The sequence below is a fragment of the Pan paniscus genome, chromosome 16, assembly GCF_029289425.2.
Source record: "Pan paniscus chromosome 16, NHGRI_mPanPan1-v2.0_pri, whole genome shotgun sequence".
NCBI classification, from domain to species: domain Eukaryota; kingdom Metazoa; phylum Chordata; class Mammalia; order Primates; family Hominidae; genus Pan; species Pan paniscus.
In genome coordinates, this window is record NC_073265.2 from 10,045,676 (window position 1) to 10,065,912 (window position 20,237).

Below are 20,237 nucleotides of genomic sequence, written 5' to 3' on the forward strand. Positions count from 1 at the left end.
ATATATAATATATACATATATATAATATATACATATATATATAATATATACATATATACACACATACATATATATACACATACATATATATACATATATATACATATATATATTTAATACTTTAAGTTCTAGGGTACATGTGCATAATGTGCGTGTTTGTTACATATGTATACATGTGCCATGTTGGTGTGCTGCACCCGTTAACTCGTCATTTACATTAGGTATATCTCCTAATGCTATCGCTCCCCCCTCCCCCCACCCCATGGCAGCCACTCGTGTGTGGTGTTCCCCACCCTGTGTCCAAGTGTTCTCACCGTTCAATTCCCACCTATGAGTGAGAACATGCAGTGTTTGGTTTTTTGTCCTTGCGATAGTTTGCTGAGAATGATGGTTTCCAGCTTCATCCATTTCCCTACAAAAGACTTGAACTCATCCATTTTTATGGCTGCAAAGTATTCCATGGTGTATATGTGCCACATTTTCTTAATCCAGTCTATCGTTGATGGACATTTGAGTTGGTTCCAAGTCTTTGCTACTGTGAATAGTGCCACAATGAACATACATGTGCATGTGTCTTTATAGTAGCATGATATATAATCCTCTGGGTATGTACCCAGTAATGGGATGGCTGGGACAAATGGTATTTCTAGTTCTAGATCCTTGAGGAATCGCCACACTGTCTTCTACAATGGTGGAACTAGTTTACCATCCCACCAACAGTGTAAAAGTATTCCTATTTCTCCACATCCTCTCCAGCACCTGTTGTTTCCTGACTTTTTAATGATTGCCATTCTAACTGGTGTGAGATGGGATCTCATTGTGGCTTTGATTCGCATTTCTCTGATGGCCAGTGATGATGAGCATTTTTTCATGTGTCTTTGGCTGCATAAATGTCTTCTTTTGAGAAGTGTCTGTTCATATCCTTTGCCCACTTGTTGATGGGGTTGATTTTTTTCTTGTAAATTTGTTTAACTTCTTTGTAGATTCTGGATATCAGCCCTTTGTCAGATGAGTAGATTGTAAAAATTTTCTCCCATTCTGTAGGTTGCCTGTTCACTCTGATGGTAGTTTCTTTTGCTGTGTAGAAACTCTTTAGTTTAATTAGATCCCATTTGTTTATTTTGGCTTTTGTTGCCATTGCTTTTGGTGTTTTAGTCATGAAGTCCTTGCCCATGCCTATGTCCTGAATGGTATTGCCTAGGTTTTCTTCTAGGGTTTTTATGGTTTTAGGTCTAACATTTAAGTCTTTAATCCATCTTGAATTAATTTTTGTATAAGGTGTGAGGAAGGGATCCAGTTTCAGCTTTTTACATATGGCTAGCCAGTTTTCCCAGCACCATTTATTAAATAGGGAATCTTTTCCCCATTGCTTGTTTTTGTCAGGTTTGTCAAAGATCAGATGGTTGTAGACATGTGGTATTATTTCTGAGGGGTCTGTTCTGTTCCATTGGTCTATATCTCTGTTTTGGTACCAGTACCATGCTGTTTTGGTTACTGTAGCCTCGTAGTATAGTTTGAAGTCAGGTAGTGTGATGCCTCCAGCTTTGTCCTTTTGGCTTAGGATTGACTTGGCAATGTGGGCTCTTTTTCAGTTCCATATGAACTTTAAAGTAGTTTTTTCCAATTCTGTGAAGAAAGTCATTGGTAGCTTGATGGGGATGGCATTGAATCTATAAATTACCTTGGGCAGTATGGCCATCTTCACAATATTGATTCTTCCTATCCATGAGCATGGAATGTTCTTCCATTTGTTTGTGTCCTCTTTTATTTCGTTGAGCAGTGGTTTGTAGTTCTCCTTGAAGAGGTCCTTCACATCCCTTGTAAGTTGGATTCCTAGGTATTTTATTCTTTGAAGCAATTGTGAATGGGAGTTAACTCATGATTTCGCTCTCTGTTTGTCTGTTATTGGTGTATAGGAATGCTTGTGATTTTTGCACATTGATTTTGTATCCTGAGACTTTGCTGAAGTTGCTTATCAGCTTAAGGAGATTTTGGGCTGAGACGATGGGGTTTTCTAAATATACAATCATGTCATCTGCAAACAGGGACAATTTGACTTCCTCTTTTCCTAATTGAATACCCTTTATTTCTTTCTCCTGCCTGATTGCCCTGGCCAGAACTTCCAACACTAAGTTGAATAGGAGCGGTGAGAGAGGGCATTCCTGTCTTGTGCCAGTTTTCAAAGGGAATGCTTCCAGTTTTTGCCCATTCAGTATGACATTGGCTGTGGGTTTGTCATAAACAGCTGTTATTATTTTGAGATACGTCCCATCAATACCTAGTTTAGTGAGAGTTTTTAGCATGAAGCGCTGTTGAATTTTGTCGAGGCCTTTTCTGCATCTGTTGAGATAATCATGTGGTTTTTGTCTTTGGTTCTGTTTATATGATGGATCATGTTTATTGATTTGTGTATGTTGAACCAGCCTTGCATCCCAGGGATGAAGCCAACTTGATCGTGGTGGATTAGCTTTTGATGTGCTGCTGGATTCAGTTTGCCAGTATTTTATTGAAGATTTTTGCATTGATGTTCATCAGGGATATTGGTCTAAAATTCTCTTTTTTGTTGTGTCTCTGCCAGGCTTTGGTATCAGGATGATGCTGGCCTTATAAAATGAGTTAGAGAGGATTCCCTATTTTTCTACTGATTGGAATAGTTTTGGAAGGCATGGTACCAGCTCCTCTTTGTACCTCTGGCAGAATTCAGCTGTGAATCCATCTGGTCCTGGACTTTCTTTGGTTGGTAGGCTATTAATTACTGCCTCAATTTCAGAGCCTATTATTGGTCTATTCAGAGATTCACCTTCTTCCTGGTTTAGTCTTGGGAGGGTGTATGTGTCCAGGAATTTATCCATTTCTTCTAGATTTTCTAGTTTATTTGCATAGAGATGTTTATAGTATTCTCTGATGGTAGTTTGTATTTCTGTGGGATTGGTGGTGATATCCCCTTTATCATTTTTTATTGCATCTATTGGATTCTTCTCTCTTTTCTTCTTTATTAGTCTTTCTAGCGGTCTATCAATTTTGTTTATCTTTTCAAAAAGCCAGTTCCTGGATTCATTGATTTTTTGAAGGGTTTTTTGTGTCTCTATCTCCTTCAGTTCTGCTCCAATCTTAGTTATTTCCTGCCTTCTGCTAGCTTTTGAAAGTGTTGGCTCTTGCTTCCCTAGTTCTTTTAATTGTGATGTTAGGGTGTCAAGTTTAGATCTTTCCTGCTTTCTCTTGTGGGCATTTAGTGCTATAAATTTCTCTCTACACACTGCTTTAAATATGTCCCAGAGATTCTGGTATGTTGTGTCTTTGTTCTCATTGGTTTCAAAGAACATCTTTATTTCTGCCTTCATTTCATTATGTACCCAGTAGTCATTCAGGAGCAGATTGCTCAGTTTCCATGTAGTTGAGCGGTTTTGAGTGAGTTTCTTAATCCTGAGTTCTAGTTTGATTGCACTGTGGTCTGAGAGACAGTTTGTTATAATTTCTATTCTTTTACATTTGCTGAGGAGTGCTTTACTTCCAATTATGTGGTCAATTTTGGAATAAGTGCGATGTGGTGCTGAGAAGAATGTACATTCTGTTGATTTGGGGTGGAGAGTTCTGTAGATGTCTATTAGGTCTGCTTGGTGCAGAGCTGAGTTCAATTCCTGGATATCCTTGTTAGCTTTCTGTCTTGTTGATCTGTCTAATGTTGACAGTGGGGTGTTAAAGTCTCCCATTATTATTGTGTGGGAGTCTAAGTCTCTTTGTAGATCTGTAAGGACTTACTTTATGAATCTGGGTGCTCCTGTATTGGGTGCATGTATATTTAGGATAGTTAGCTCTTGTTGTTGAATTGATCCCTTTACTATTACATAATGGCCTTCTTTGTCTCTTTTGATCTTTGTCGGTTTAAAGTCTGTTTCATCAGAGACTAGGATTGCAACCCCTGCTTTTTTTTGTTTTCCATTTGTTTGGTAGATCTTCCTCCATCCCTTTATTTGGAGCCTATGTGTGTCTCTGCACATGAGATGGGTCTCCTGAATACAGCACACTGATGGGTCTTGACTCTATCCAATTTGCCAGTCTGTGTCTTTTAATTGGAGAATTTAGTCCATTTACATTTAAGGTTAATATTGTTATGTGTGAATGTGATCCTGTCATTGTGATGTTAGCTGGTTATTTTGCTCGTTAGTTGACGCAGTTTCTTCCTAGCATCAGTGGTCTTTACAATTTGGCATGTTTTTGCAGTGGCTGGTACCGGTTGTTCCTTTCCATGCTTAGTGCTTCCTTCAGGAGCTCTTGTAGGGCAGGCCTGGTGGTGACAAAATCTCTCAGCATTTGCTTGTCTGTAAAGTATTTTATTTCTCCTTCAATTATGAAGCTTAGTTTGGCTGGATATGAAATTCTGGGTTGAAAATTCTTTCATTTAAGAATGTTGAATATTGGCCCCCACTCTCTTCTGGCTTGTAGAGTTTCTGCTGAGAGATCTGCTGTTAGTTTGATGGGCTTCCCTTTGTGGGTAACTTGACCTTTCTCTCTGGCTTCCCTTAATATTTTTTCCTTCATTTCAACTTTGGTCTATCTGTCAATTATGTGTCTTGGAGTTACGCTTCTCAAGGAGTATCTTTGTGGCATTCTCTGTATTTTCTGAACTTGAATGTTGGCTTGCCTTCCTAGGTTGGGGGAGTTCTCCTGGATAATATCCTGCAGAGTGTTTTCCAACTTGGTTCCATTCTCCCCGTCACTTTCAAGTACACCAATCAGACGTAGATTTGGTCTTTTCACATAGTCCCATGTTTCTTTTTTACTTTGTTTTACTTTTTTACTTTTTTAGGCTTTGTTTGTTTCTTTTTACTCTTTTTTCTCTAAACTTCTCTTCTTGCTTCATTTCATTCATTTGATCTTCAATCACTGATACCCTTTCTTCCACTTGACCAAATCGGCTACTGAAGCTTGTGCATGTGTCATGTAGTTCTCGTGCCATGGTTTCAGCTCCATCAGGTCATTTAAGGTCTTCTCTATGCTGTTTATTCTAGTTAGCCACTCATCTAATCTTTTTTCAAGGTTTTTAGCTTCTTTGCAATGGGTTTGAACATCATCCTTTAGCTCAGAGAAGTTTGTTATTACCGATCATCTGAAGCCTACTTCTGTCAACTCGTCAAAGTCATTCTCCGTCCAGCTTTGTTCCATTGCTGGCAGGGAGCTGCATTCCTTTGGAGGAGAAGAGGTGCTCTGATTTGTAGAATTTTCAGTTTTTCTGCTCTGGTTTCTCCCCATCTTTGTGGTTTCATCTACCTTTGGTCTTTGATGATGGTGACATACAGATGGGGTTTTGGTGTGGATGTCCTTTCTCTTTGTTAGTTTTCCTTCTAACAGTCAGGATCCTCAGCTGCAGGTCTGTTGGAGTTTGCTGGAAGTCCACTCCAGACCCTGTTTGCTTGGGTATCACCAGCGGAGGCTGCAAAACAGCAAATATTGCAGAACGGCAAATGTTGCTGCCTGATCCTTCCTCTGGAAGCTTCGTCTCAGAGGGGCACCCAGCTGTATGAGGTGTCAGTCAGCCCCTACTGGGAGGTGTCTCTCAGTTAGGCTACTTGGGGGTCAGGGACCCATTTGAGGAGGCAGTCTGTCTGTTCTCAGATCTCAAACTCTGTGCTGGGAGAACCACTACTCTCTTCAAAGCTGTCAGGGATGTTTAAGTCTGCAGAAGTTTCTGTTGCCTTTTGTTCTGCTATGCCCTGCCCCTAGAGGTGGAGTCTACAGAGGCAGGCAGGCCTCCTTGAGCTGTGGTGGGCTCCACCCAGTTCAAGCTTCCCAGCCGCTTTGTTTACCTACTCAAGCCTCAGCAATGGTGGATGCCCCTCCCCCAGCCTCACTGCTGCCTTGCAGTTTGATCTCAGACTACTGTGCTAGCAGTGAGCGAGGCTTCGTGGATGTGGGACCCTCCAAGCCAGGCGCGGGATATAATCTCCTGGTGTGCCATTTGCTAAGACAGTTGGAAAAGCACAGTATTAGGGTGGGAGTGTCCCAATTTTCCAGGTACCGTCTGTCACGCTTCCCTTGGCTAGGAAAGGGAATTCCCTGACCTCTTGCGCTTCCCAGGTGAGGTGATGCCTCGTCCTGCTTTGGCTTACACTCCATGGGCTGCACCCACTGTCCAACAAGCCCCAGTGAGATGAACCTGGTACGTCAGTTGGAAATGCAGAAATCACCTGTCTTCTGCGTCACTCACACTGGGAGCTGTAAACTGGAGCTGTTCCTATTCGGCCATCTTGGAACCGGATGACTTATAATATTGCTGTCATTCATTTCACTTTTCCATAACCTATAATCACCAAATATAATCTTGTTATTATTTTGAACAAATTGTTGAAAGATCAATTACGAGTCAAAAAATACATATATATTTAATTTTCATATATTTCTTCTCCAATGCTTTTCATTTCTTTATGTAAATTAGATTTTCCAACCTATGTCATTTTTATCCTTTCTGAAGAATTTCTTGTTACATTTATTAAAAGGTTGGTGTAGTGGCAAGAAGTTCTAGCAATTTTTGTTGGTCTCAGAGAGTATTTCTCCTTCACTTTTGAAGAATAATTTTGACGAGCAGAAAATTCAAAGTTGGTACATTTTTTTTGTTTCTTACTTTTAACACTAAATATTTCACCCTGACTCACTTCTTGCTTTCATGGATTCTGAAGATAATTTCAAAGCAATTTTTATTCTTGTTGCTCCATAGGTAAGATGGTTTTCTTCCTATTGCTCCTATCAAACTATTCCCTTAGTCTATGATTTTCCAGACTTTAAATATGAAATGCAAAGGTGTCGATTTGTAAAATATTTTTATTCTGCAGAGTGCTCTCTGAGCTTCCTGAACATGTGGGTTTCTGTCCATCATTAATTTTAGAAAGTGCTCAAGTCATTGTTGTGTCAAATATTTCTTTTCCTTTATCTCCTTATTCTCCTGACATTGTCACTATGCATTTTTACAATTTTTGAAATGCTTCCAGAGTTCTTGGATATTTTTTACTTTCTCATTCTTTTTTCCCTCTGCATTGCAATTTGGAAATTTGTATTGATATTTCTTCAAGGGAACTAACTCCTCCTACAATACAAGCAAGAGCATTGATGAGCACAAAAAAAGGCACTTATTGTAAATTCTATGCACTGTAAATTCTATACACTGTAAATTCTATACACTGCTGATGACGTCAAGCCTTTTCTAATGATTCTGTCCTAGAGTTTCCTTCTCCCGACTTACATTACCTACCTGTTATTCCTTGTTACCTACTTTCTACCTTAGAGCACTCAGCATGTAACTCATGTTGTATTAACCCTATCATGTGATTACTGCAACATTTCAGCCAATACCAATCTAATTCTTTAGCTAGATCTTCCACTTCAGAAGGTGTTCTTTAAATTTCTAAGCATTGCAATTTGTATTGAAGGCAAAACATGATATAATGAGAAACGCAACTGAGACAATCCATTATCGAAAGATTTTATATTTCTTTGAAAAACCATCAATATGATAAGGTCATATCAATCAATTTCTGTGGTTATATCAAAATAAATGTCCTCTGCTGTGCCTGTCTACTTTCTCATCTTTAGATTTCCATACAATCTTTTTCAATAAAGTAGGAGATAGGCAGTGCATTCAACTGTAGTCCCCAATTTAAAAAAAATAAACTGGCAAAAATTATACACAATCATATAATGTACAGAAAAAAAGCATATTTCTGAAAAACTACAATGAGACTGTGTATTCCAACTAAAACACTATCAAATTAGGAAGTAAATAAAAATGAAAAATACCACCACCAATAAAACATTTGCTGCTGCCTTTGTGAAAGTAAAATACACAAAGGGGTAAAAAATACAAAGAGAACACACAAAAAGCACTGAAGAAAATGAAATACAAAGAGCTGCCACAACACCCATCACATAACCTCTCCTCGAGACAAAATAAGATTCTCATCATCAACCTAACCGAGGGCACCCCCATCACCATGCAGGTAACCAGCGGGACCTGGACAAGCTCACCACTACTCAATGCAGGACACCAGGCTGCCAAGAAAAGCCCAAGCTCCAGCACACCAAGGGCTGTGCACCTGGCTGACAGACACTGTCCTGGTGAAAGGTGACAGCGTGCTGGCAGTCCTCACAGCCCTCACTTGCTCTTGGTGCCTCCTCTGCCTGGGCTCCCACTTTGGTGGCACTTGAGGAGATCTTCAGCCCACTGCTGCACTGTGGGAGCCCCTTTCTGGGCTGGCCAAGGCCGGAGCCTGCTCCCTCAGCTTGCAGGGAGGTGTGGAGGGAAAGGCGCAAGTGGGAACCGGGGCTGCGCGGGGCGCTTGTGGGCCAGCTGGAGTTCCGGGTGGGTGTGGGCTTGGCGGGCCCCATACTCGGAGCAGCGGGCCAGCCCTGCCGGCCCCAGGCAATGAGGGGCTTAGCACCCGGGCCAGCAGCTGCGGAGGGTATACTGGGTCCCCCAGCAGTGCCAGCCCACCGGCGCTGCACTTGATTTCTCACTGGGCCTTAGCTGCCTTCCCTCGGGGCAGGGCTTGGGACCTGCAGCCTGCCATGCCTGAGCCTCCTACCCCCTCCATGGGCTCCTGTGCGGCCTGAGCCTCCCCGACGAGCGCCGCCCCCTGCTCCACGGTGCCCAGTCCCATCGACCACACAAGGGCTGAGGAGTGCGGGCGCATGGCGCAGGACTGGCAGGCAGCTCCACCTGCAGCTCCAGTGCGGGATCCACTGGGTGAAGACAGCTGGGCTCCTGAGTCTGGTGGGGCCTTGGAGAACCTTTATGTCTAGCTCAGGGATTGTAAATACACCAATCGACACTCTGTATCTAGCTCAAGGTTTGTAAACACACCAATCAGCACCCTGTGTCTAGCTCAGGGTTTGTGAATGCACCAATCGACACTCTGTATCTAGCTACTCTGGTGGGGCCTTGGAGAACCTTTATGTCTAGCTCAGGGACTGTAAATACACCAATCCGCGCTCTGTATCTGGCTCAAGGTTTGCAAACACACCAATCAGCACTCTGTGTCAAGCTCAGGGTTTGTGAATGCACCAATAGACACTCTGTATCTAGCTACTCTGGTGGGGACTTGGAGAACCTTTGTGTCAACACTCTGTATCTAGCTAATCTAGTGGGGACATGGAGAACCTTTGTGTCTAGCTCAGGGATTGTAAACGCACCAATCAAAACAAAACGCCCTGTCAAAACAGATCACTCAGCTCTACCAATCAGCAGGATGTGTGTGGGACCAGATAAGAGAATAAAAGCAGGCTGCCCCAGCCAGCAGTGGCAACCCGCTCGGGTCCCCTTCCAAACTGTGGAAGCTTTGTTCTTTCACTCTTTGCAATAAATCTTGCTACTGCTCACTCTTTGGGTCCACACTGCTTTTATGAGCTGTAACACTCACTCACCACGAAGGTCTGCAGCTTCACTCCTGAAGCCAGCGAGACCACAAACCCACCAGAAGGAAGAAACTCCGAACACATCCGAACATCAGAAGGAACAAACTCCAGACATGCCACCTTAAGAGCTGTAACACTCACCGCGAGGGTCCGCAGCTTCATTCTTGAAGTCAGTGAGACCAAGAACCCACCAATTCCGGACACACTGGGACCAGCGGGCCGAACGCAAGTCCTCCTCCGGGCTCACCACCTGGTGGGACAAGAGGAAGACAGCTGTCCAAACAGGGCCTCACAGCTCCATGAGAAGAAGTGGGAAGGGGGTGCTGGCTCACGCATGCTTATCCTCTATGGACCCACGTAATGGGATCCACGTGGAACACTGACCCATCACGGATTCAGGGCACCCTTGGCCCTCCCTGCCACAAAATCCTGGAAAGACAGGGCAAGCAGGTCACTGGGATCAGCCAAGATGCCTGGGCTGCACCCTACTGCAGGCCCTGAGAGCACCTCTACTGCCTGGGACAGCTCCCCTGAACAACCCCAGGGCCACACCAGGACCACGGGGCATGGGCCAGGGCAACCAAGCAGCTCATGGCCAACCAAGGAGGCTGGTCCTGATGCCAGGAGTCAATGCAGACCTGGCAGTCGCAGAGCCTGCCCTTGGGCATGGTGGGTGCCGGCCCTGGTGCCCGCTCCAAGCAGGCACTGGAAATCAAAGCCTGGGGGCCTCCAGAGCCACATGCTTTCTATGGTGAATCCCCATCCACGACTCAACCCCAGGGAAAAAAACACCACCCCCCACCAGGCTCCAGGAGGCCCACTGGAATGGCGTATTTCTCAATGGACAATTCCAATCAGGGCCATGGGTGAGGCACCATCCTTGAATCTCCATGACCCAACCCCAAGGGCAGATTCAAGCACCACACTCCATGGACAAAGAGCTCCCCTCTAACCCCCTCAGATGGCCTGAGAAATCCTCCAGGCCTGACCTGAGCACTGAGTCTCAACAGAACGCTGCCCTGGGTGGGGCTGAAGGAACTCTTTCCTGCCTGGACCACCGTCACTCCTGTAGAGATCAGGGAAGGTATCCTCCTTGGGTCCGATTCCCAAAAAAGCGGCCCTCCTGGAGAACCCATACCTCTCTGATGGGAATTCAGGTTGGTTCCCTGAGGAAACCCTCTTATCCCAAAGGCTGACCCTTGGTGACCCCACATGGACCGGTTCATGGCCCATGACACAAGCAGGATCCACTCACCTATGCCAGTCAATGCCGGGGGCCTGCCTGGGTGGAAGAGCTCACTGAAAGACACAACGGGAGAACGGGGGCTCAGGAAGGAGCCACCAACCGGCCCCAACCCCGGGGAACAGGAGCCCGACACCAAGCCCCCTCAGGGAGCCTGGGCTGCCTCCTGGAGGAGCACAGAGACAGGGTTGGACCTTCCAGATGGCCCTCAGGGCCTGCAGGTCTCCAGCGCAAAATACAGTGGCCATTCCGGGGAGCCCAGTGTCCTCTTCCAAAATTCTCACCTAGGCTGGGCCTCAGCGTAATCCTATTGAGCATGATTTTTAAGTCATCACCGCTCTTCAGGACAATATGAGGTTCTCATCATTGACCCAACCAAGGGCAACCCCCACCCCAAGCATGCATCCATGTGCTCACCACAGCTCAGTGCAGGAGACCAGGGTGCCAGGGAGGGTCCAAACTCCAGCGCACTGGGGGATTAGCACCAGGCTGATGGACACTGGCCTGGGGCCTGTGGGGGTCCAACACAAGTCTTCCTCCTGGCTCACCATCTGAAGGGACAGGAGGAGGACATGTGTCCAACCAGGGCCTCACATATCAGTGCAGGGAGGGTGGGTAGGGAATACCCATATGATGGGGATCCATGCAGAACACTGACCCAACATGGACACAAGGCACCATTGGCCCTCCTGGCCACCAAACCTTAGAAAGACAGGGTAAGTGGGTCACTGGGCTGGGGCAAGATGCCTGGGCTGCACTCTACTGCAGGCCCTGAGAGCACCTCTACTGCCTGGGACAGCTCCCCTGAACAACCCCAGGGCCACACCAGGACCATGGGGCATGGGCCAGGGCAACCAAGCTGCTCCTGGCCAACCAAGGAGCCTTGGCCAATCAGGAACCACATGGTGTCCTCTCCTTTTCTTGGACTCAAGACCCCACTACCCTGGAGGTGATCCCATGGCTCAGAAGCAGCCTGGATGGCAAATTTCCAGGACAGGTCCCTGAGCAGCAGGCCTTCCCACCATAGGAGGCTACCCTTTCCACCACTGGACCTCAAGGAAGGGATGACACTAGCGGGACACAAGCTGCCCCCTTGGCCCAAAGAAGGGCCGGCCTGCAGCACCACCAGGCGCCCAGTCAGAGCTCAGCTTTGACTCAACCTTATTGAAACAGCAACCCACCCCCAACAGGCTCAAGGAGGCGCCATTAAGATGGCCCATTACTCAACAGAGTTGGTCCCATTCAGGGCCAGGGGTGGGGGCATTCCTTGAATCTCCGCCACCTGACTGTGGGCCCAATCACCCACCACTCTTCAGGGAGGGAGAACTCCAGTGTGAGCCCCAGGGAGCCCCAGAGCTTCTGTGTCCCCCATCATGAAGCCTGGGCAGTCCTCAAGGCCTGACGAGCCCACCAAATTTCAGCTGGGAGCTGCTGTATGTTGGGCTGAAGGAACGCTTTCCTGCCTGGACCACCATCACCTTTGCAGGGCTTCAGGAAATGCGTGCTCCTAGGGTCAGATTCCCAAGGAAGTGACCCTACTGGAGAAATGTTCCCTCCCCGGGGGCACCCGGAGAAAACCCTAATGGCCTGAAGGCTGAACCTCGAAGACCCCACACTGCCTCATTTATGGCCCATGACCGCAACAGGATACACTCACCTATACTGTTTAAGGGCATGGGCCCCACCTGGGCAGAAGAGCTCACTAGAAGACACGGGGGAGAACGTGGGCTCAGGAAGGAGCTGCCAACATGCCCTATCCCCAGGAAGCAGAGCCTGGACACCAAGTCAACACAGGGAGCCTGGGCTGCCTCACGGAGGGGCACAGAGACAGGGCTAGGACCCTTGAGATGCCCTTTGGGGCCTCAAGTTCTTCAGTACAAAATACAGTGGCTAGTGGCCCTGCCGGGGATCTTGGCATCCCAGCGCCCTCTTCCAAAATTCTCACCTAGCCTGGGCCTCAGTGTAATCCTATTGAGCATGATTTTTAAGTCATCACCTCTCTTCAGGACAATATAAGGTTCTCATCATTGACCCAATCAAGGCCCTCCCCATGCATGCATCCAGCAGAACCTAGATGTGCTCACCACAGCTCAGTGCAGGAGACCAGGGTGCCAGGGAGGGTCTGAGCTTCAGCGCACTGGGGGATGAGCACCAGGCTGACAGACACTGGCCTGGGGCCTGTAGGGTCCCAATACAAGTCTTCCTCCAGGCTCACCATCTGGGGTGGTGACAGGAGAAGGACATGTGTCCAACCAGGGCCTCACATATGAGCGAGGGGAAGGTGGGTAGGGGATACCCATGTGATGGAATCCATGAAGAACACTGACTCATCACAGACACAGGGCACCATTGGCCCTGCTGGCCATCAAACCTTGGAAAGACAGGGAAAGTGGGTCACTGGGCTGGGGCAAGATGCCCTACTGCAGGCCCCAACAGCACCTCCACTGCTCGGGCCGGCTCCCCCGAACAACCCCAGGGCCGCACTGGGACCATGGGGATGGGTCAGGGCAACCAACCTGCTCATGGCCAACCAGCGAGTCTGGCCCTAACACCAGGAGCCAATGCAGACCTGGCCATTGCAGAGCCTACCCTGGGCATGGTGGGTGCCCACCCTGGTGCCCTCTCCAAGCACACACCAGAAATCAAACCCTGGGGGCCTCCAGGACCATGTACTTTCTCTGGTGGGTCCTCATCTTGCCCTACACCTCCCACACACAAAGCCAGGCCACACTTGGTCAATAAGAAACCACATGGTGTCCTCTCCTTTCCTTGGGATCAAGACCCTGCCACCCTGGAGTTGACCCCGTGGCTCAGAAGCAGCCTGTGTGGCAAATTCCCAGAACAGGTCCCTCGACAGCAGGACTTCCCACCTCAGGAGGACACCCTTTTGGCCACTGAATCTCAAGGAAGGGGAGACCCCAGAGGGACGTGAGCTGGCCCCTTGTCCCAAAGACCACAACCCCCAGGGCTGCCTGCAGCACCACCCGGCACCAGCCAGAGCTCAGCCTTGATTCAACTGCATTGAAACAGTGCCTCCCCCTACCAGGCTCAAGGAGGTACCACTGACATGGCCCATTACTCAACAGGGTCGGTCCCATTCAGGGCCATGGATGGGGTGCAGTCCTGAATCTCCAGGGCCTGTCTGCATGGGCCCAATCACCCACCACTGTCCAGAGAAGGAGAACTCCAGCATGACCCCCAGGTTGCCCCAGAGCCCCTGTTGCCCACCTCATGTGGCCTGGGCAGTCCTCGAGGCCTGACCAGCCCGCTGAGTTTCAGCTGGGAGCTGCTCTATGTTGGGCTGAAGGAACCCTTTCCTGCTGGGACCACCATCTCCTCTGCAGGGCTTCACGAAATGCATGCTCCTAGGGTCAGATTCCCAAGGAAGTGACCCTACTGGAGAAACGTTCCCTCCCCGGTCGCACCCTGAGAAAACCCTAGTGGCCCGAAGGCTGACCACAAATGGCCCCATGCTGCCTCATTCATGGCCCATGACCCCAACAGGATACACTCACCTATGCCGCTTAAGGCCATGGGCCCCACCTGGGCAGAAGAGCTCACTGAAAGACATGGGGGAGAAAGCAGGCTCAGGAAGGAGCCACCAACATGCCCCACCCCCAGGGAACCAGAGCCCGGACACCATGCCCACACAGGGAGCCTGGGCTGCCTCATGGAGGGGCACAGAGATAGGGTTGGGCCCCCCTGAGATGCCCTTCAGGGCCTCAAGTTCTCCAGCCCAAAATATAGTGGCCCTGCCAGGGATCTCGGGATCCCAGCATCCTCTTCCAAAATTCTCACCTAGGCTGGGCCTCAGCGTAATCCTATTGAGCATGATTTTTAAGTCATCACCTCTCTTCAGAACAATATAAGGTTCTCATCATCGACCCAACTGAGGGGACCAATCACCTCGTGCATGCATCCAGCAGGACCCGGATGTGCTCACCACAGCTCAGTGCAGGAGACCAGGGCGCGAGGAAGGGCCCGAGCTTCAGCGCATCAGGGGCTAGGCAACAGGCTGATGGCCACTGGCCCAGGAACAGCAGGCCCAATGCAAGTCTTCCTCCGGTCTCACCATCTGGGAGAGAGGTGGAGAACATGTGTCCAAAGTTACCTCCATGTAGGGAAGGAGGTAGGGCGTGCCAGTTCACACTTGCTTATCTTCCATGGACACATGTGATGAGAGCCATGTGAAATACTGACTTGTCACCAACACGGGGCACCCTTGGCCCTGCCTGCCACCGAACCCTGGAAGGACAGGGCAGGTAGTTCATTGGGCCTGGGATAAATGCCCAGGCCGTGCCATGCTGCAGGCTTTAGTGCCATGCTGCAGGCTTTAAGAGCACCTCCACTGCCCAAGAGGCCTCCGCTGCATGACACCAGGGCTTCCCTGGAATCACTGGGCACAGGCCAGGGTCATTAGCCAGGTCATGGCCAACCAAGAAGGCTGGCCAAGATGCCATGCGCCACTGCAGACCTGGCAGTTGCATAGCCTACCCTGGGCATGTGGGGCGCGCATACAGGCGCCCTCTCCAAGCACGCACTGGAAATCACAGCTTGAGCCACATGCTTTCTTTGGTGGGCCACCATCCATACTCCGCATATCTCCGACACACTTGAACAATCAGGAGACACGTGGTGCCCTCTCCATTGCTTGGGCCCAAAACTCCATCACCCTGGAGGTGACACAATGGATTCCAAGCAGCCTGAGCAACAAACTCCTAGGAAATGTCCCTCGACAGTGGGCCTTCCCTTCTCAGGAGGTCACCCTTTATGACACTTGATCTCAGAGATAGGGTAATCCCCAGCGGGATGCAGGCTGCCCCTTGGCCCAAAGCCCACGAGTCCCAGGGCTGACCTGCAGCACAACCAGGTATGGGCCAGAGCTCTGCCTTGACTCAACCCCAGGAAGACAACGCCACCTCCCATCAGGCTCCAGGAGACCCACTGGGATGGCCCATTACTCAACAGGGACGGTCACATTCCAGGCCATGGGTGGAGCACAATCCTTTTATCTCCAAGACCCAACCCTAAGGGTCCATTCACACACCACACTCTAGGGACTGAGAGCTCCCATGTGACCCCCGTGGCACCCAGAGCCCCTCTGGACCCCCTCGTGTTCAGGCAGTCCTCAAGGACTGACCCGAACACCGAGTGTCAGCTAGGAGCTGCCTTGCCTGGGGCTGATGGAACCCTTTCCTGCCTGGACCACCGTCACCCCTGCAGGGCTTCAGGTATCCTCCTTGGGTCTAATTCCCAAAAAAGCTGCCCTCCTGGAGAACCCGTCTCTCCCAGGTGGGAATTCAGGTCGGCTGCCTGAGAAAACCCTTGTGGCCCAAAGGCTGAACCTCAGCGACCCCACATGGCCTGGCTGATGGCCCATGACCCCAGCAGGATGCACTCACCTATGCCAGTCAATGCCAGGGGGCCCATCTGGGAGGAAAAGTTCACTGAAAGACACAAGGGAGGAATGGGGGCTCAGGAAGGAGCCACCAATGTTCCCTGGCCCCAGGGAACTGGAGCACCAACACCAAGCCCGCAGAGGTAGCCTGGGCTGCCTCAAGGAAGAGCACAGAGACAGGGTTGGGCCTCCTTCCAGATGCCCTTCAGGGCCTCCAGGTCTCCAACCCAAAATACAGTGCCCTGTTGGAGATCTCGGGATCCCAGTGTCTTCTTCCAACATACTCACCTAGGTTGGGCCTCAGCGTAATCCTATTGAGCATGATTTTTAAGTCATCATCTCTCTTCAGGACAATAGAAGGTTCTCATCACTGACCCAACCAAGGGCAAGCCCCTCCCCATGCATGCATCCAGCGGAACCTGAATGTGCTCACCACAGCTCAGTGCAGGAGACCAGGGTGCCACGGAGGGTCTGAGCTTCAGCGCACTGGGGGTGAGCACCAGGCTGACAGACACTGGCCTGGGGCCTGTGGGGGCCCAATACAAGTCTTCCTCAAGGCTCACCATCTGGGGTGACAGGAGAAGGACATGTGTCCAACCAGGGCCTCACGTATGAGCAAGGGGAAGGTGGGTAGGGGATACCCATGTGATGGAATCCATGAAGAACACTGATCCAACACAGACGCAGAGCATCATTGGCCCTCCCGGCCACCAAACCCTGGAAAGACAAGGCAGGCAGGTTACTGGGCTCAGGCAAGATGCCTGGGCTGTTCCCTACTGCAGGCCCTAAGAGCACCTCCACTGCTTGAGCCGGCTCCCCCGAACAACCCCAGGGCCACACTGGTACCATGGGGATGGGTCAGGGCAACCAACCTGCTCATGGCCAACCAATGAGTCTGGCCCTGACACCAGGAGCCAATGCAGACCTGGCAGTCGCAGAGCCTGTCCTGGGCGTGGTGGGTGCCCAACCTGGTGCCCTCTCCAAGCACACACCAGAAATCAAACCCTGGGGGCCTCCAGAGCCACGTGCTTTCTCTGGTGGGTCCTCATCTTGCGTTACACCTCCCACACACAAAGCCAGGCCACACTTGGTCAATAAGAAACCACATGGTGTCCTCTTCTTTCCTTGGGATCAAGACCCTGCCACCCTGGAGGTGACCCCGTGGCTCAGAAGCAGCCTGTGTGGCAAATTCCCAGAACAGGTCCCTCAACAGCAGGACTTCCCATCTCAGGAGGACACCCTTGTGGCCACTGAATCTCAAGGAAGGGGAGACCCCAGTGGGATGTGAGCTACCCCTTGTCCCAAAGACCACAACCCCCAGGGCTGCCTGCAGCACCACCCGGCACCAGCCAGAGCTCAGCCTTGATTCAACTGCATTGAAACAGTGCCTCCCCCTACCAGGCTCAAGGAGGTACCACTGACATGGCCCATTACTCAACAGGGTCGGTCCCATTCAGGGCCATGGATGGGGTGCAGTCCTGAATCTCCAGGGCCTGTCTGCGTGGGCCCAATCACCCACCACTGTCCAGAGAAGGAGAACTCCAGCATGACCCCCAGGTTGCCCCAGGGCCCCTGTTGCCCACCTCATGTGGCCTGGGCAGTCCTTGAGGCCTGACCAGCCCGCTGAGTTTCAGCTGGGAGCTGCTCTATGTTGGGCTGAAGGAACCCTCTCCTGTCTGGACCACCATCACCTTTGCAGGACTTCAAGAAATGCGTGCTCCTAGGATCAGATTTCCAAGGAAGTGACCCTACTGGAGAAACGTTCCCTCCCCAGTGGCACCCTGAGAAAACTCTAGTGGCCCGAAGGCTGACCCTAAATGGCCCCATGCTGCCTCATTCATGGCCCATGACCCCAACAGGATACACTCACCTATGTCGTGTAAGGCCATGGGCCCCACCTGGGCAGAAGAGCTCACTGAAAGACATGGGGGAGAAAGCGGGCTCAGGAAGGAGCCACCAACATGCCCCACCCCCGGGGAACCAGAGACCAGACACCATGCCCACACAGGGAGCCTGGGCTGCCTTACAGAGGGGCACAGAGACAGGGTGGCACCCCCTGAGAGGCCCTTCAGGGCCTTGAGTTCTCCAGCCCAAAATATAGTGGCCCTGCCTGGGATCTCAGGATCCCAGCATCCTCTTCCAAAGTTCTCACCTAGGCTGGGCCTCAGCGTAATCCTATTGAGCATGATTTTTAAGTCATCACCTCTCTTCAGGACAATATAAGGTTCTCATCATCGACCCAACCCACGGGACCAACCACCTCTCGCATGCATCCAGCGGGACCCGGATGTGCTCACCACAGCTAGTGCAGGAGACCAGGGCGTGAGGAAGGGCCTGAGCTTCAGCGCCTCAGGGGCTAGGCAACAGGCTGATGGCCACTGGCCCAGGAACAGCAGGCCCAACACAAGTCTTCCTCCAGTCTCACCATCTGGGAGAGAGGTGGAGAACATGTGTCCAAAATGGGCTCTATGTAGGGAAGGAAGTAGTGGGTGCCAGTTCCCGCTTGCTCGTCCTCCATGGACACATGTGATGAGATCCATGTGAAATACTGACTTGTCACTGACATGGGGCACCCTTGTCCCTCCCTGCCACCCAACCCTGGAAGGACAGGGCAGGTAGGTCACTGGGCTCAGGCCAAATGCTCAGCCTGCGCCATATTGCAGGCCCTGAGAGGACCTCCACTGTCCAAGAGGGCTCCCCTGCATGACCCCAAGGCACGGGCCAGGGCCATTAGCTAGGTCATGGCCAACCAAGAAGGCTGGCCCAGATGCCATATGCCACTGCAGTCCTGGCAGTCACGTAGTCTGCCCCTGGGTGTGGTGGGCTCACATCAAGATGCCCTCTCTAAGCATGCACTGGAAATCACAGCTTGGGGCTGCAGGGCCACGTGCTTTCTCTGGTGGGTCACCAGCCATGCTCTGCACACCTCCCACCACAGAGCTAGGCTACACTTGGCCAACTCAGAGCGACATGGTGCCCTCTCCTTTGCTTGGGCCCAAGACCCTGTCACCCTGGAGGTGATACCATGGCTCAGATGAAGCCTGAGCAACAAAATCCTGGGACAGGTCCCTCGACAATGGGCCTTCCCACCTCAGGAGGCCACCCTTCGTGACATTCGACCCCAGAGACAGGGTGACCCCCCAGCAGGATGCCAGCTGTCCCTTGGCCCAAAGCTTACGAGTCCCAAGGCTGACCTGCAGCATGACCAGGTACCAGAGCTCCACCTTGACCCAACCCCAGGGAAAAAACGTCGCCCTGCACCAGACTCCAGGAAACCCGGTGGGATGGCCCATTGCTCAATAGGGACGGTCACTTTCAGGGCCATGGGTGGGGTGTGATCCTTGAATCTCTGTGACCAAACCCCATTCACACACCACACTCCAGGGACCAAGAGCTCCCCTATTACCCCAGTGGTGCTCCATAGCCCCTCTGGCCTCCTTCATGTGGCCTGGGCAGTCCTGGAGACCTTACTGGAGCACTGAGTCTCAACTGGGAGCTGTCCTGCATTGGGCAGAAGGAACCCTCTCCTGCCTGGACCACCATCACCCTTGCAGGGCTTCAGGGAAGGCATCCTCCTTGGACTAGATTCCCAAAAAAACTACCCTCCAGGAGAACCCTTCCCTCCCAGGTGGAAATTCAGGTCTGCTCCCCGAGAAAACCCTTGTGGACTGAAGGCTGAACCTCGGGGACCCCACACGGTCTAGCTCATGACCAATGACCCCAGCAGGATCCACTCACCTATGCCAGTCAATGCCAAGGGGCCCTCCTGGGTGGAAGAGCTCACTGAAAGACACAAGGTGAGAATGAGGGCTCAGGAAGGAGCCACCAACATTCCCCACACCAGAGAACAGGAGCACCAACACCAACCCTGCACAGGGAGCCTGGGCTGCCTCATGGAGGAGCGCAGAGACAGGTTGGGCCACCTCCAGATGCCCTTCAGAGCCTCCAGGTCTCTAGCCCAAAATACAGTGGCCTTGCTGAGGACCTCGGCATCCCATAATCCCCTTCCAAAATTCTCACCTAGGCTGGGCCTCAGCGTAATCCTATTGAGCATGATTTTTAAGTCATCACCTCTCTTCAGGACAATATAAGATTCTCATCATTGACCCAATGTAGAAAACCCCCTCCCCGCACAAAAATCCAGTGGAACCCGGATGTGCTCACCACAGCTTAGTGCAGAAGACTGGGGCACCA

General features: G+C 50.6%; 6 non-coding genes across 6 annotated transcripts; all 6 read right to left on the reverse strand.

The window, feature by feature from the left end:
* Window positions 1-10,936: 10,936 nt before the first annotated feature.
* LOC112437256 (small nucleolar RNA SNORD115) lies at window positions 10,937-11,018 on the reverse strand. Its single transcript, XR_003025892.1, has one exon. It is a non-coding gene; the product is annotated as a small nucleolar RNA SNORD115 (small nucleolar RNA).
* A 1,579-nt stretch (window positions 11,019-12,597) lies between these two features.
* LOC112437246 (small nucleolar RNA SNORD115) lies at window positions 12,598-12,679 on the reverse strand. The gene has a single exon (XR_003025882.1). It is a non-coding gene; the product is annotated as a small nucleolar RNA SNORD115 (small nucleolar RNA).
* Window positions 12,680-14,450: 1,771 nt separating this feature from the next.
* Window positions 14,451-14,532, reverse strand: LOC112437248 (small nucleolar RNA SNORD115). Its single transcript, XR_003025884.1, has one exon. It is a non-coding gene; the product is annotated as a small nucleolar RNA SNORD115 (small nucleolar RNA).
* Window positions 14,533-16,338: 1,806 nt separating this feature from the next.
* LOC112437260 (small nucleolar RNA SNORD115) lies at window positions 16,339-16,420 on the reverse strand. Its single transcript, XR_003025896.1, has one exon. It is a non-coding gene; the product is annotated as a small nucleolar RNA SNORD115 (small nucleolar RNA).
* Window positions 16,421-18,202: 1,782 nt separating this feature from the next.
* On the reverse strand, window positions 18,203-18,284 carry LOC112437245 (small nucleolar RNA SNORD115). The gene has a single exon (XR_003025881.1). It is a non-coding gene; the product is annotated as a small nucleolar RNA SNORD115 (small nucleolar RNA).
* Window positions 18,285-20,070: 1,786 nt separating this feature from the next.
* Window positions 20,071-20,152, reverse strand: LOC112437242 (small nucleolar RNA SNORD115). Its single transcript, XR_003025878.1, has one exon. It is a non-coding gene; the product is annotated as a small nucleolar RNA SNORD115 (small nucleolar RNA).
* Window positions 20,153-20,237: the final 85 nt, after the last annotated feature.